This window comes from Microtus pennsylvanicus, chromosome 15, assembly GCF_037038515.1.
Source record: "Microtus pennsylvanicus isolate mMicPen1 chromosome 15, mMicPen1.hap1, whole genome shotgun sequence".
Lineage (NCBI taxonomy): Eukaryota > Metazoa > Chordata > Mammalia > Rodentia > Cricetidae > Microtus > Microtus pennsylvanicus.
The window spans coordinates 20,100,052-20,115,838 of record NC_134593.1 but is presented as its reverse complement, the minus strand read 5'-3'; the positions used below and the strand labels follow the sequence as shown (position 1 = coordinate 20,115,838).

General features: G+C 45.8%; 1 pseudogene; it reads left to right on the top strand.

Moving 5' to 3' along the window:
* Positions 1 to 10,991: 10,991 nt before the first annotated feature.
* On the top strand, positions 10,992 to 13,059 carry LOC142835985 (pumilio homolog 3 pseudogene; annotated as a pseudogene).
* Positions 13,060 to 15,787: the final 2,728 nt, after the last annotated feature.

Below are 15,787 nucleotides of genomic sequence, written 5' to 3'. Positions count from 1 at the left end.
ACATTTCATCCAACTGTCCCCAGCCCGTACATCGTCCTTGAGTGTCTGATCCTGCTGAGGCTGTTCACTTTAGATGGAAAGAATCAGCTTCTGGATTCACACCCCCCATCCCAACAGCCTATTTTTGCCTTTCAATGGGAAATTGCTGAAAACAGTGACAAAAGTCAATTAACTTGGACCAGATTGCCCCAGATTTTAAAATTCCCTTACCATTTTTGGCACTGTGCTCATTGACCAGTGTAACTGTAGACTGCTCCAATATGTAGATGATTTACTGCTGGCCGGAGCCACCAAAGGCTGGAGAAACAGCACGCTCTATCCTGCTATGGAAAACTGAGTATTAGCGCTAATAAGAAGCCCCTATCTAGCCAGGTTTTCTGACCTTCAATCCCAGGACTTGGGAGGCAGAGGCAGGCAGACCAAATTGAGTCTGAGGATTTCTGGTTTACATAGCAAGTTCCAGGCCAGCTAGAGCTACATAGAGAGACTGTCACAAAACAACCCCCATGCCATACACACAAACACACAAATCTGACAAGAAAAGGTTAAATATCTCAGGTTCTAGTCACAAGGGCAACTCCAGCTTGGTCCTCAGAGAAAACAGGCCATTCGCTCTGTTCAGTTCTGCAGACCCCCGTGTCAGAGGTTTCTTGGAGAGATTTGTCAGGGTTACCAAATTTCTCTGTTCTGGCAGGGGGGTGGGGGACACGTCAACAGCTTTATAAAGGGGCAGAGCAGGGAGAAAGCCTTGCTGTGGAGAAAAAGGCCAATAAAAAGCTTTAGAAGAAATCAGGCTTCTGGTTTCTTGTGTGTAAACATGCTGTCAGATGTGGGGTCTCTGCCTTCCCCCATAGCTTATCTTCATAGACTGTTGGGGCTGTGACTTTGTGCCGGCCGCCCTGCCTATGTGCATCCATGCCACAGCACTCTTGGTAAGGCAGACAAATTGTGAGGATTTAACTCTTGGCTCCATTTCTTTTCCATATTGGGTTTCATGGTCTAAGTTGATGAGGACAACTGACCGGGTTTCTTCCTCAAGAGGGCAGCAGATCTCATTGCAGATGGTTGCTGGGAATTGAACTCAGGACCTTTGGAAGAGCAGGCAGTGCTCTTATACTGACTCACAAATGCTAGGATGGCCAGATAGCAGGGAATGCTGTGTGAAGCCCATGCATTTGCCTACAAGTGGTTCAAAATCTAAACCCTGCAGCATTGCCTGTTGGGCCAGGTTAGCCACATCATGACCCCGTTGATGCCGTGATGAGGTATTTTCTGGCAGGCCAGATCTTACAGACATACCTAAAGATCCTGATGTAGCCTGTCTTATTGATGGCAATAATTTTATAGAAGGAGAAGGGTACTCTGATGACCCTCAATTCTTCCACGGAGGCAAAGAGTCTGCCCAAGGGGACCAACACAAAAGGTAGACCTCAGCTTCCATAAGAGTGCCGCAGGTGGCGGTGGGATGAACGGGAGCAGATGTACAGGTTCGGGTGCTGCACCCTGTTGCTTGTGCTCAGGGCTGTATATAAAGACAGGGGTTGATCAACTCAGGAAGGAAAGGTATAAAACACAGCAAAGAAATCAGAACTCTTAGAGGATGTGTAGCCCCTAAGCAGATGGCTGCTGTGCAGTGCTGGGGACATCAGAAGGGAAGTGCAGAGAGGATCAAGAGGTGAAACTACCGGAAGGGCAGGGCTGGCAGGTGCTACAGTCCTATTATTACCCAGCCAGCCAGGGAAATGGCTTGGCTTAAGACTGAAAATGGGCACTCCCGTGGGGTGGTGGAAATTTCAAAGATGAGGATCACCATTGCTGAAGCCATTGCCTCTGTATGGGACATCATGTCAGCTGGACGTCTCTGGAAAGTATGTCAGGTTGATACTTATATTCCTGTTTCCCCATGTGGCTTGACGAACTTGTGAACACGCATGCCTGGAATAACCTGTTGGAGGAACCCTATTTGAGACTGTGGTTGTTGACTTTACAGAGCTCCCCCAAGCTAGGGGCAGCAAATGCTTGTTTGTCTTCGTATGTGCATCGTCAGGTTGGTTAGAAAGAAGTCTTTTTTATGCTTATGGGAAGGGCATCTGAAGTAATATGGCTTCTAAGAGAAGTAATTTCTGGGCATGGGATTCCTATTGCTCTAGGGTCAGACATTAGACCAGCATTTGCAGCAGAGGAAGTACAATTGGTAGCTAGGGGGTTAAAAATCACCAGGAAGCTACACAAATCCTACCATCCGTAGAGCTCTTGAGAGGTGGGGTATGTGAACAGTAAAATTACAAATAAGCAAACCGGTAAAAGGCTCACTAAACATTGGGACCAATTGTTGACAGTTGCTTTGTTAAGAATCAGATCCACTACCAAACAGACAGGGTTTTCTGTTTATGAAATCCTTTGTGGGCATCTTCTTGTCAGAGGAATACAGGGGAATGTAAAAGGATCGGGCAATAGCACTTTAAGACAGTAGATGCAGGGGCTACGCTCAGCCCTGCTCCCATTCCTCACAAAGCCAGGAAGCCTAACTCCAAACATACACTCCTTTAAGCCAGGAGATTCAGTCTGCATAGAAGAATGGAATGCCCAGGCCCTGGAGCCTTTGTGGAAAAGTCAACTCACTGTTACTTTATCCACTCCCACTGCAGTAAAGGCGGCCAGCGAGACTCCCGGGATTCATCACAGCCAAGAGAATCCAGCCTCCCATAGCTGGGAATGTGCTCTTGATCCAGCGACGCCGTGCAAGCTGACCATCCAAAAGAATCTAGCTGCACCACGAAAGGACTTGAAGAGATCAAGAGACACAACTAGACCAGAGAACAGCAGCAGCCCAGCTCCAGCAAGCTGACTGACCCACTCATGCTGGAACCTTGGGGAATCAGCCATCGGTGGAACAAAAGCTGCTGCTCTTCCTACTGGCTCGTGAATGCATTACCAATACCTCGCTCTTAGCTCTTGCAATCCTCCTGCTTTGGGTGTTAGCTACAGGTGGCTGCCCCAGCGGACTGGTTGCCAGAGGCTCCTGTTAGCCATCTCTTACCTTTTGCAATCCTCCTGCTTTGGGCCTTAGCTACAGGTGGCTGCCCCAGCAGACTGGTGGCCAGAGGCTCCTGTTAGCCATCTCTTACCTCTTGCACAAGATGCATGGCTGTCAATCTGGTTCTGGTAACTTGGCTCTCTGTCACAGTCTCTGAACCATTCTGTGATTCTTGCATGGGGTTACCTAGATTCTGTTCTGTCACACCCATCTTGAATCTCAGGAAAATACCTCAAGAACTTGACTCTGAAGACCAGTGTACCTGTTTTAACCCCCAGTACCTGCCCCCTTTTGTGAGTGGTTAGAAATTCAAAGATGGGACAAAACCCTTTTACAAAAACACAGCCTCTGACCCTCTGCATCAAAGACAATCTCTCTTGATGTATATGGAATCGTAAGACAAGCTCAGTCCATTACAGCGGCTTATGTGGCAGCCTCCAACAAGGACCGTCATACAGTCAATAAAATAATTCCCATATAAACAACCCTAATTTGTGCTGGGTCTAGAACAAGCTAGCTATAAAATTCTCGGGGGCGCCCGGTTCCCCAAAGAAACTGAGGACAACAGAGTAATGACATATCTTCAGTTGAGTAGTTGGGGTGCCTCCAGGTGGATGTAGCCACACCTTGCTGTGAGTCGGCCTGAATAGCATTTTGACTTTACTGTCTTTGAACCAGGAAGCCCAGAATAGAGAAAGGTCCTCTGTTTGAAATATACATAGTCAGTTTGAACTCAAGGACTTTCTTGTAGGTTGAAGGGTTAATGTCTTGCACTGAGCCTCTGCCCATGCAGCCTTTTTTTTCCTGTGAGGGTATACTATAATGAGATCAGATACCCCACCTAAATACAGGGGTCTGGCTCCTCAAAACTTAAATCACTGGGGAAACTATCACTTCACCTGTGGAAATCTTGGCATGTTTGGGCCAGAGGCTTTAGGATGCTACCACCCAAAGAACTCTGGTGAGTATCTCCTCACTGCTATGAACCCAACTCCTATCCACTGTCACACCGTTCTCGCCTGACAGGGACGGGATGATGTGGAGTGTGTTGGCTCTTTGGGAAAATAGCATGAACTCCACCAAATTAGCCAGACCTCTGCGTAACGATGGTGCCACATGGCCTTTCTCCTTCCTACTCCCTCTGGAACAGAGAACAGACAGAGGATGCGTGTGCAAGGGCTGGATATTCAGGGAAAGAAAAAACTAGCTGTAAAAACTAGTGACCAGTTTTTATGACTCAATATTCTCCGGTCCAGTCACTAGGATAGTAGATAGGTCCCGGAGCTAGCACACTGTCTCTGTATGTTAAACTGCAACATTAGGTCACACACTGTCTTTAGATTTATGATTAATACAACTTAACCCTGCTCTTGAGTTGCTAGCTAATCAACAAGACAAGATATATAGTGCAGTTTGTCAAAACCACTTGGACTTGCGTCTGTGGAAAGTTCAGCCTACGCAGAACAGCAGAGATTGTAGAGGGCATCGCAGATGGGGTGACAAAGCTTGCTCGTCCCCAGTCCAAATTTGAAAGACATTGGGATCCCTGGGATTTATCGGAAGATGGTTTTGGTGCTTGGGGGAATTCAAAAGCCTCTTAGGTGCTGTGCCTTTTGATCCTGGTTGGTTGCTTGATTCTGCCCTCTAGTTTCCTTGGCTAAAAACATCTGTGCTCATAGTAGAAGGCACAATTGAGATAAAAAACTGACACTTATGATAAGATGGGAATAAAAGCCTATAAGCCAAGACGATGTGTTGTGACCCGAAAAGGGATCTAGCATCAAAGCCGGGGAATGGAGCAGAAGGGCCTCCGGAAGCAACAGGCTAACATTCCTGAGATATCTCACTGTGCCTCTTCCTTCCTGCACTATAAATGGCTTGTAAATTCTGCTGCTTGGGTGAAAAATTCTGCCTATGGGGGAACTGGGCAAACTCTATTAAGCAAGCTCGAAAAACCAGTCCAAAATACCTATCCCTCTAGATTGCTGTGGCTGGGGGTAAGGGATCAGAGCAGGTTAAAGGGCTCTGTCCAGCTGGAGACTTATCTGCTGGGCTGTTGTATTAACACAGTAAAACTGCTTCTGGCTCTCAGCCTGGGGCTTTCTTCTCCTGGTTTGCTGTCTCTTGTGTCTATGTTTAATGCTTCTTTGCGATTGATTCTCAAAAGAATTTGCTAAATGGCGTGTAAAGTTCGTTTTAAAATTAGACTGTCTCCCGCCATTGCCCTGCACATCACTACCGGTGTGTAGCAGCATCCATTTCCTCAGATTCTTTGTAATTCCAATTCTCAGCTGGAAATCAGTAGTTACCGGAGTGGAGCTTTTAAATACGCGTGCCCACACATCTTAGCTGTGTGCATTCGTGTAATTGCATGCAGCAGCCTTTGCCTTCTTGAACACCAAGTCACCTGGCAGTTTTTCCTTGGTTTCTCATAGGATCTCTGTTAATGGGTACTGAGATTTTTTTTTTAATTGCTGTGAGATGTCTGGAGTCAGCTGGGTTCAGAACCGTGTCTTCACACTGCGTGATCTTTTCTAACCCAGGCCTCAGCCCTTTCAGCTGAAGGTGAACCTGATGTGCACGGTGGTTGTATTAAGAAAACCGTGTACTGGAAACAGCTCAGGAAGAGCCCTGTCTTTTGCTCATTCTCTTTGCTTTTGTGTGAGGTGTCTGTTCTAGGACACATCGATTCGTGTGTTAATTTTCACTGACAGTTCCGCTCATTTGTGAACTTTAGCTGTTTTCACCCCACCCTCCTTTCTCCTCTGCCTCCTCTCCTATGGAAGCCCTGTTTCCCATCAAGCCCCTCGTTAACTACGTGTGCATGGGGGTTTGCCTGCATGTTATGTCCATGCACCACATGCATACCTGGTGCTGTAGGAGCCCACAAAGGGGCACTGGATCCCCCGGAACTGGAATTACAGACAGTTGTGAGCTTCCATGTGGGTGCTGGCCGCTGAACCTGTGTCCTCTAGAAGAGCAGCCAGTGCTCTTAACCACTGAGCCATCTCTCCCGCCCCAGTCCCACTCCTGTCATTTCTCCCTTTTGTGTCATTTACTGAGTCGAGTGTGTTTTTGCCTGAGCACGAGTGGGAAGCTCTTTACTGGAACCGGGACCACATGTCACAGCTGTGGGAGGAGTGGGACCTTGCTGGATGTTCTCATTGTTCACTTTATGGTTTGCTATGTCACTCAAAGTCATGTTTTCCTGGCTCTGCCCCTGAAGCCTGGGTTACAGGTGCTCACCATTAATGGTCAGCATCTGGGACATTTGCTGTTTAAGCTTTTTGTTTTCTTTTTGTTTGTTAGGTTTTTTTTTTGTTTGTTTGTTTGATTTTGGTTTTTCAAGACAGGGTTTCTCTGTGAAATAGCTCTGGCTCCCCTGGAACTCACTCTGTAGACCAGGTTGACCTCGAATTCACAGAGATCCACCTGCCTCTGCCTCTGGAGTGCTGGGATTAAAGGTGTGCGCCACCACCACCCAGCTAAGTTTTTTATCAAGCTTGATTTTTCCTTCTAAAGTCTCAACTGAGATTTTGATTGTATTCACAGTTGGCATGCTGCTCTGAAGAGAAGTGACATCCATGGAAAACAGCGGCAGAGCCCTTGTCTGGCATGTAGAAAGCCCGAGTTCCATTCCCGCTTCCCTTCCAAAACCGTGCATCGCAGATAGCTAACGTCCTATCCATCTCAAACTATCTATCTATTTATTTATTTTTCCCTCAAATGTGGATTTGGTACCTAGGAAATACTGTTCTAAGATATTTATTTTGTGATGATATGCTCTGTGCCAGTGCTGGGCTTCCATCTATGTCCCTCTCCTGTGTGTAAGCCAGTCTGAACCCAGTTGAAGGCTTGTTCAGAAAGTGGTCCTTCCGCAGTACAGGGTGTCATGTTTACCGTGTAGAAACCGTTCTGGCTGCCACACTTGGCCCTCACGTGCCTGACCTTATACATAGGTCCTAGTACCACCCCATGAGCAGAAATCTCTCGAGGTGCTTCCTTTGTTTCATTTGTGCCACAATGAGATTGAACGCAGGACCTCTCTTAGGAAGGCTCTACCACTGAGCTATGCCCCCAGCACTTTTTTTGTTTTATCTTAAAACCGGGTGTTGCCCAGTTGCTCAGACTGGCCGTGCACTCTAGCTCAGTGGACCTTAAGCTTGTGATTCTCCTGCCTCAGCCTTCAGAGTAGCACAGGTTATAGACCTGTGCCCCCAGGCCTGGCTGGAAATCTTTAGTTTATAGATGAAGGAACCGAGGCTGGAGTTAAGCAGCTTGAGGTCATAGGACCGGCAGGCCACGGGCCTGAGGGTCGAACCTGGATCTGTTTAATTTTGAAGAATGGTTTACAGCCTTTGCCTGCGTCTTGGCACAGTGCGTTGATGATGTTCATGCCCAGCTGCTACAAAGCACAAGAGGAATGGAGTCACATGACTTATGTGCATGATTGTAAGCAAATCACAGACTGTAGATCAGGGAAAGGGAGGTAAGTAGCCAAGGCTGTGGGATTTTTAAGGGGAAAGTGGGTACAAAGGGTGTCCTGAAAAAGAGGACATCACCGAGAGTTTCATGGAGAAAATACACTTACCCTAGCAAGCAGGGTTGGGGGTTTGTCTGCCCTGGAGAGGGTTGAGGGGCGGCTGTAACTATTTGATTTTTAGGAGATGTTGAAGAGATGTTTACAAGAACATCTACAGGAAGCTTGTGTGACTCCTGCTGCAGACTGGCTCTCTCACCTGTGGCTAGAACTCCAGCTGGCCCTTGAAATAGCCTAAGAGAACCCATAGGATGCAGAGAAATGACTACTGGTCTAGAACGGCCTGCTGCTTTTCTTTCTCGCTCTCATGCATTTCTTGCTTTTCTAACTGGTCTACTTGTCAACGAAATCAGAATGTCTTCAGCGGCTCAGCAAGGTCGCAGTGTTCCTGTGTGTTTGAACTAGTGATACTTTCTTGTCCGTTTCCCTTTGTGGTAAGTTGACTTCAGTACACATTTTTTGGTCACATGGTGTTGTCAACCACTAGTGTGAAGTTAGTGCTGTCTGTATTTACTGGAAGTTGTCAGCACCGAAGCAGGCAGGACCTCCTCTAGGTGCTCCATATATTATTCCCCCAGCCCTATGCGGTGAGTACCACCTCTAACATGAGGAACTGGGCACAGAGACAAATACCCCAACAGGGACTGAACGAATAAATGGATAAGCCTAGATTCAAATGAGCAAGCTATGATAGGCTTTTAACTACACACTGTAAGAAAGGATTCTTGTTAATTGATAGAGTTGCAATTAATCTGCTTAAGTGGCAACAAGACAGTAGTTGGTTTATAGCAATGAGGATGAGTTTGGTTTATGAAGCATCACAAAATTAAAGAGCCAAACAATTTAAAGTAATCCTTGAGGTTGCAGGGGTAGCTTAGAGGTGAAGCATTTGCCCAGTACACATGAGGGCTTGGGTTCAGCACTGTAAATCATCTACATTTGACCATATTAAAAGTGCTCCAAAATTTAATTTGTGCTCCACTCTCCATGTTCCTGTTAAGCTTTTTTTTATCTTGTTCCATAGTTCTTTGTGGCTTACAATTGTTTCTTTTGTTTACAATTAGAAGTTGTCCTTCTGCTAGGATAGTTGACTTTGGTGTCTAGTCACGGTAAATCTAGTTTACCGTGTGTGATCTCCTTTGCCCTTCATCTGGCGACAGAAGCAGCTCAGTGAATGTTGTGCTAAGTCATGATGCTAAGACACACTCGCCCCAGGTACCTTTCACGCAGAACCTTGCAGTCTGTAGTTCCCCGTGTTAATACTGCTTGCTCTCTGTGTTCTGAAAAGTTGAAAAGGCAAAAGAAAGCTTCCTCTGTGGCCAGTAAGCATTTTCCCCACCTGTTTCTTTTGCAATTTTGCCCTGTAACTGAACACAAGGACTTAAAGATACGGAATCCAGATAGAAAGCACGAGTGTGAATTCCACATCTCCGCAGGTCTTGCTTGGAGAGCGAACCCCACTGGACCTCCGGACTGTGCTTGCTGGAGGTAATGGTTCTGCTGAACTTTAAAAACTGTCACTTTAAAGCATATTTTGTACTGTAACTACTATGAGTGTATACATAAACTTGAATACAATTTAAAGCATGATTGGAAATTATCCCTGTCTTTATTTCTTATTGAAAAGATATGAATTAGCACACGCCATCTTATTATGGTATTTCAGATAAAACTGTTGATTTTCACCCCTTCTTCTCAGCCCTCCAGCCCCTCATGCACTCTCCTGTACTCCATAGCCCCCTTGACACTTTCCTGTCCTGTGTGCCCTGGTGCCCACCCTCCACTGCTCAACTTTGTATCTGTGGTCTTTCTAGTTTCAGAAGTGTGTCGTCTCTCACTTAAGTGTACACGTATATTATAAGCCAGGATCCACATATGAGATGACATGATACTTTGTCTCTGTGAGTCTGGGTTGCTTGATTTAATCTTCACGCTTTCAGGGGTCACCCATTTTGCCTTCATTTCTGGAGACGCCCCACAAACACACAGTCATCCTTTGAAATGTGCCTTTAATGAGAGTTTCAGGCAACGTGCTGTGGGCATTTGGGCCCCTACCTTCCCACCGACCTCCTCCCAGGTCCACCCCACCTTCCTACCACAACAACCTTTTAAATAACCTGCTGGCTCTGCTTTGTAACTATCCATACACTTGTGTATGTGTGTGTGTGTGTGTGTGTGTGTGTGTGTGTGTGTGTATGTGTGTGTACACATACATACTGGGGCTGTTCAGAAGGACACGGTCAGCCTACCAGGAGTTTGCACAAGCCTACCTAGTCTGCACCCTTGAGGAAAACTCACTCTCCTAATCCCAGAAGCCTGTCCATTGCTCCTCAGGGGTGGAGCAGCATGCACCCCTTCCAGTCCATTACAGAACTTTGGCCTACTTGATTTTGTTCAGGCAACCACCGCTGTTGTGGGCTCATGAATACCAAGGCCTGTCGTGCCCAGAAGACCCCATCCTCCCTGCTCTCTGGTGCTTCCAATCTTCCCACCTCCCTCTTCCTCAGTAGTCTGTGAACCTTGTGGAGGTGGTGTGGTACAGATGTCCCATTGTGGCTGAGTGTTCCACTCACACATTCTCGGCACTTCGACCAGTTGTGAGCGTCTGTGATACCCACTGTCTACTGCAGAAAGAAACCTCTCTGGTGAGGTCAGAGCTGCACCAGTCCACTAGTCCAGCTAGGAGTTGAGAAGGTGGTTTGACACTATGTGCATTTAGTGGGGTAAATGCAGTAGGCTCACCTGTGAGTGTGTAAGCTCACCAACTGTAGGTTCTTGGCCAGATTTACTGTACCAGGCACATGTTTCTTCCTATGGATCAGGGATTAAATCCAAGCAGACAGCAGTGACTTCCCCTCATGACAGCTGTACTTCTATTGCATGACCTATCTTGCCACGGTGGTCATTATTGTAACTCATAGAGTTCACAGCTGAGTAAGGCCATTGATAACTTTCCCCTACAGCAGCCTGCATCACACTCTCCAGTAAGAAAAACTAGTCAGCAAGAAGGAAGCTTTCTGGTCAGTGCCAATTTGACCTCCCTGTGAACTATGACCCGGGTCTGTGCTGTCTTCAGCAGTGGGGGTCTTACCATCAATTTCTGATGAGCAGTCAAAGCAATGGCAATATCCCATATGTTTGGGGCTTCTCTGTTTAACAGCTCAAGGGAAGTACCCTGTACCTGACACTGGAATCTTTATTTGACAACCTAGTCTTCTGGAAAGAGCATCACACCTCGTAGAGGGTAACACCAGTTAAACTCCTTTATATAAATATATATTCATATGTATATACATTTATGTATATATATCATGTAAAGGAAACTTTAAAAATTATAGGGTTTCCATGTGGTTTTTTTAAAAAAATCCTTTGTGGGGCTGACTGCGAGCTTCTGCCCCACGTGTACGACTTGATATGATGGAAGTCAAAGAGAAGAAAAAATTCATTGGGCAAAGGCCAAAGACAGCACAAGGAAAGAATAGATTTCATAAAAACAGTGATTCCGCTTCTTCAAAAACCATCCCGAGGAAAGCTGGTAAGGAAGGTGGGCCTAAAGTCACATCTAAGAACTTTGAGAAAGGCGCCACCAAATCTGGCAGAAAGGGTGTAAGGCAGTTCAAGAACAAGCCACAGGGGGGCAAAGGACCGAAGGACAAATCCCAGAAGCTAAATAAATTCAACAAGAAGAGGAAATTCCAGCCAGATGGTAAAAGCAATGAATCAGCAGCCAAGAACCCCAAATGGGATGACTTCAAGAAGAAGGAGTTGAAGCAGAGCAGGCAGCTCAGTGGTAAGACCAACTATGACATCATGGTTCGAACAAAGCACATCTGGGAGAGCTTGAGAAGGAAGGACTGTGACAAGGGAAAGAGAGTGAAGCTGACTGAGTGACCTGCAGAAGCTGATCCAAGGGAAAACCAAAACTATTGCCTTTGCACATAACTCAACACGCGTGATCCAGTGCTTCATCCAGAATGGGAATGAAGAGCAGAGGAAGCAGGCTTTTGAAGAATTGCAAGGTGACTTGGTTGAACTAAGTAAAGCCAAATATTCCAGGAATATCTATCGTCAAGAAATTTCTCATGTATGGGAGTAAACCTCAGATAGCAGAGATAATCAGAAGTTTTAAAGGTCACGTGAGGAAGATGCTGCGGCACTCGGAGGCATCGGCCATCGTGGAGTATGCGTGCAGTGACAAGGCCATTTTGGAACAGAGGAACATGCTGACAGAAGAGCTCTATGGGAACACGTTTCAGTTTTACAAGTCGGCCGATCACCCAACTCTGGACAAGGTGCTGGAGGTGCAGCTGGGAAAGCTGGAGCTTATTATGGATGAGATGAAGCAGATTCTGACTCCCATGGCCCAAAAGGAAGCTGTGATTAAACACTCACTGGTTCATAAAGTATTCTTGGGCTTTTTTACCTTTGCACCCCCAAAACTTCGATCAGAATTAATTGAAGCCATCCGGGAAGCAGTGGTATACCTGACCCACACACACGATGGCGCCAGAGTGGCCATGCACTGCTTGTGGCAGGGGACACCCAAGGACAGGAAAGTGATTGTGAAAACAGTGAAGACCTACGTGGAAAAAGTGGCTAAGGGCCAGTACTCGCATTTGGTTTTACTGGCAGCATTTGATTGTATTGATGATACTAAGCTTGTGAAGCAGATAATCATATCAGAAATCATCAGTTCCCTGCCCGGCATAGTAAATGACAAATCCGGGAGGAAAGTCCTGTTGTACTTGCTCAGTCCCAGAGATCCCGCCCACACGGTTCCAGAAATCATCGAACTTCTGCAGAAGGGTGAAGGCAATGCACACAGTAAGAAAGACACCGCCATCTGCCAGCGTGAGCTCTTGGAATCCATCTCCCCAGCTCTGCTAAACCACCTGCAAGGACATGCGCAAGAGGTGGTGCTGGACAGGTCTGCATGTGTGTTGGTGTCTGACATCCTAGGATCTGCCACTGGAGATGTTCAGCCTGCCATGGATGCCATCGCCAGTTTGGCAGCTGTGGAACTGCATCCTGGTGGCAAGGACGGAGAGCTGCATGTTGCTGAGCATCCTGCGGGACATCTCGTTCTCAAATGGTTAATAGAGCAAGATAAAAAGAGGAAAGAAAATGGAAGAGAAGGCTGTTTTGCAAAGACCCTTGTAGAGCGCGTTGGCATGAAGAACCTCAAGTCCTGGGCCAGCATCAACCGAGGCGCCATTATTCTTTCCAGCCTTCTTCAGAGCTGTGACCAGGAAGTTGTAAACAAAGTCAAAACTGGACTCAAAAGCCTGATTCCAACGTTGGAAAAAAACAAAAGCACCAGCAGAGGAGTGGAAACTCTGCTGGAGAAGCTGACCGCATAGGCGTGCTGGGCGAGAAAGCTGGGGCCCGCTTCCATGGAGAAGAGCGGATTCCCATACTCATAACTGGACACTCTGTACGTGCATTCTTTGTTAAAGGACCTATTTATATAAAATTGTTTCTGAAAGAGAAAAAAATCCTTTGTGTTATTTCTCAGCCTTCTTTTCTTTCCTACCCTCCTATCCCTCTTTCCACTCAAACCTGATCCCTTTCTAGGTTCTTGAATTCCACAGGAATCTGTATAAACACATAAACATATAAATCTGTGTATATTTACTATATAAATCTGTATAAAGATCCACACAGGAGTGAGAATGAGAACATGCCACTTTTGTCCCCCTGGGTCTGAGTTCATCTTGTTTATTTTATATAACAGTATTGTTCTCTCAAGTTAGTGGTAGTATGGTTGGTTTAAACTCTTGGAAATACTATAATGAGTTTCCATTTTTAAAATTCAAAGTTATTTTGAAACTTTGGAAAGTAGGGTTTTTTTTTTAGGTTTTACTCAGAGATACGGCTTTTTAAAACTATCTTGAGAATTTTATAAAACATTTATGGTTTGTTTTCTCTCTGACCCCTTGACACTTTGGCATACTGTAAACATGTCACTATTAAACCATATCTGTCCTTTTGTTTACCTCCGAGATCTCATGTTAATATAATATAAAATATAGTCCAACTCAAAGTTATATGATCATTAAAAATTTTGATACTTTTCATGTCCAAGTTTCATTAAAAAAATCCAACTTCTCTTTAAAAGTTCAATGTCTCTCAAGAAAAATTAATAAACAAATTACAAAAACACTCACATTATATACTTTTTATTCCAAGAGGAAAGAATGAAGGCATAAATCTACTACACTTAGGAAAACCAGTATCCAGTAGTGTAGCTCCAAGTCTTATGGTTCAGGGTCAGACATCTGGTACCTATGATCTTCTGGACTTCAAAGGGTTTGGGCAACTTCGTTTCTCTGATGCCATACATAACATACACAGCTTGTCTCACAGGCTCAGGCCAACTCCATTCCACATCTGCTATTATCCTTGGTGGTCATAGCATGTGTGTACTGTGCCATGGTCTTGGCAACTCCATTGTGCTGGAGTCTCTACTGCAACGGAGGCTGCACCTTCACCAGCGTCCTCTCCTGGCCTCAGCGGCTCTCCATGGCCCCTTCGTGTCTTTAAAGCCAGCACCATCTGGCAAGCTCTTACCTATTATCCAGTTCTGCTTCCAGCTTGAGACGACGCCGTAGTCCCCCTCTGAACCCTTGCTTCTGTGTGGTGACCCTGAGTAAACACTTGGAAGAAGATATGACCTCAGTAACGCTGGTCTCCCACAGCCACACCTGACATTTCAGCCATGGCTAGCTAGCACTAACTGTCCAGTAAGCAAAGGTTTCGTTGCAGAGGCGCTAGTCTCCTGTCAATCACAGCTGATTCTTCCGTCTCAGCTGACGACGAGAAACCACAGATTCTTAATCCAGATATATCGCATGAATAACCCTGAAAGAGTCTTGGCTTCCCTCTGAAACTTCACGTTCCAAGTCTTTGCCATCTGCACGTCTCTCTACACTCTTCTGAGATTTCCAAACACTTCTACAAGTCCTACCTAAAACAGCAGGGTCAAGTCTGACACAATGATACTCCAAACTCCTGGTATCCGTTTTTATCCTAATGTGTTTTCTATTGCTGTGACGAGTACTGTTACCCCAACAACTTGGTGAGGAGAAGGTTTCTTTGGCTTACACATCCCAGTTACACTCCATCTTTGAGGAAGTTGGGGCAGGAACTTAAGTAGGACCCTTTGGAGGAAAGCGGCTTGCTTGGCTTGCTCTCCATGGCTTGCTTGCTCAGCTTGCACCATTCACCTAGGGGTGGCACCACCCACAGTGGGCTAGGCCCTCACATCAACCATCAGTTTACAAAATGCCCCCCATCCCTGCACCACAGGCCAATTAGAGGAATTTTCTCAACTGAGATCCCCTCTTCCCAGGTACTTTAGTTTGTGCCAAATTGACAAAAACCTAGCCAGCACACTCTCCTATTCTTTCCAACTCCAACAAACACATTTTCTTCCAGACTTTATGTTCTTTTTTTTTAAAGTTTTTTTTTTTTAAATTTTATTCTATGTGATGGGTGCTTTACTTGCATGTATGTTTGTCCAACCGTACGACTGATGCCCTCAGAGGTCAGAAGAGAGCACTGGGTCTTTCTGTAACTGGAGTTTCTGATAGGTTGTGAGCTGCCACGTGGGTGCTGAGTGTTAAACCCGAGTCCTGAGTAAGAGCAGCCAGTAATGCTGAGCCGTCCTTTCAGCTCCGTGTTCTCCCTCTTTCTCTTTTTCTAAATCCCGCTGAGTGTACTTATTGCTGCCAGAATGTTCATGTTGTAGAACCACATAGTACTGGAGCTTGGGTAGCCTTTCAGAGACTCTCCTAGAAGAAACCAGACTCTTCTCTAAGCAGGCATCAGCTGTCGATAGTTCCTCAGCCGGCGCTGGTACTTAATGAGCCCCTATCCCTCCATGCCGAAATGCTGGCTGGTTTGATCTTGTACATGACAACCACAGCCTCTGTGAGGTCAGAAGCAGTTGGGGAAGTCTGATAGGACTCTAGGGTTTCCACAAAGAAAATAGTCTCTAGTTTCTCTGTTTTGAAATGACCATTTTCAGTCCCATCTTTACACTGGTAGAAATACAAAAGACAATTAAGGTTAAAATTTAGCTTTCATGATCTCCTGATTTGGCCATTTCTTTCTTTGCTTGCTTCCTGTTCTCGGTGTCTTTGCAGTTTGTGGGCACCCTTTGAGGTTTTAATGTCCTTATACCATTATTCAAAATTTATCTAATTTAA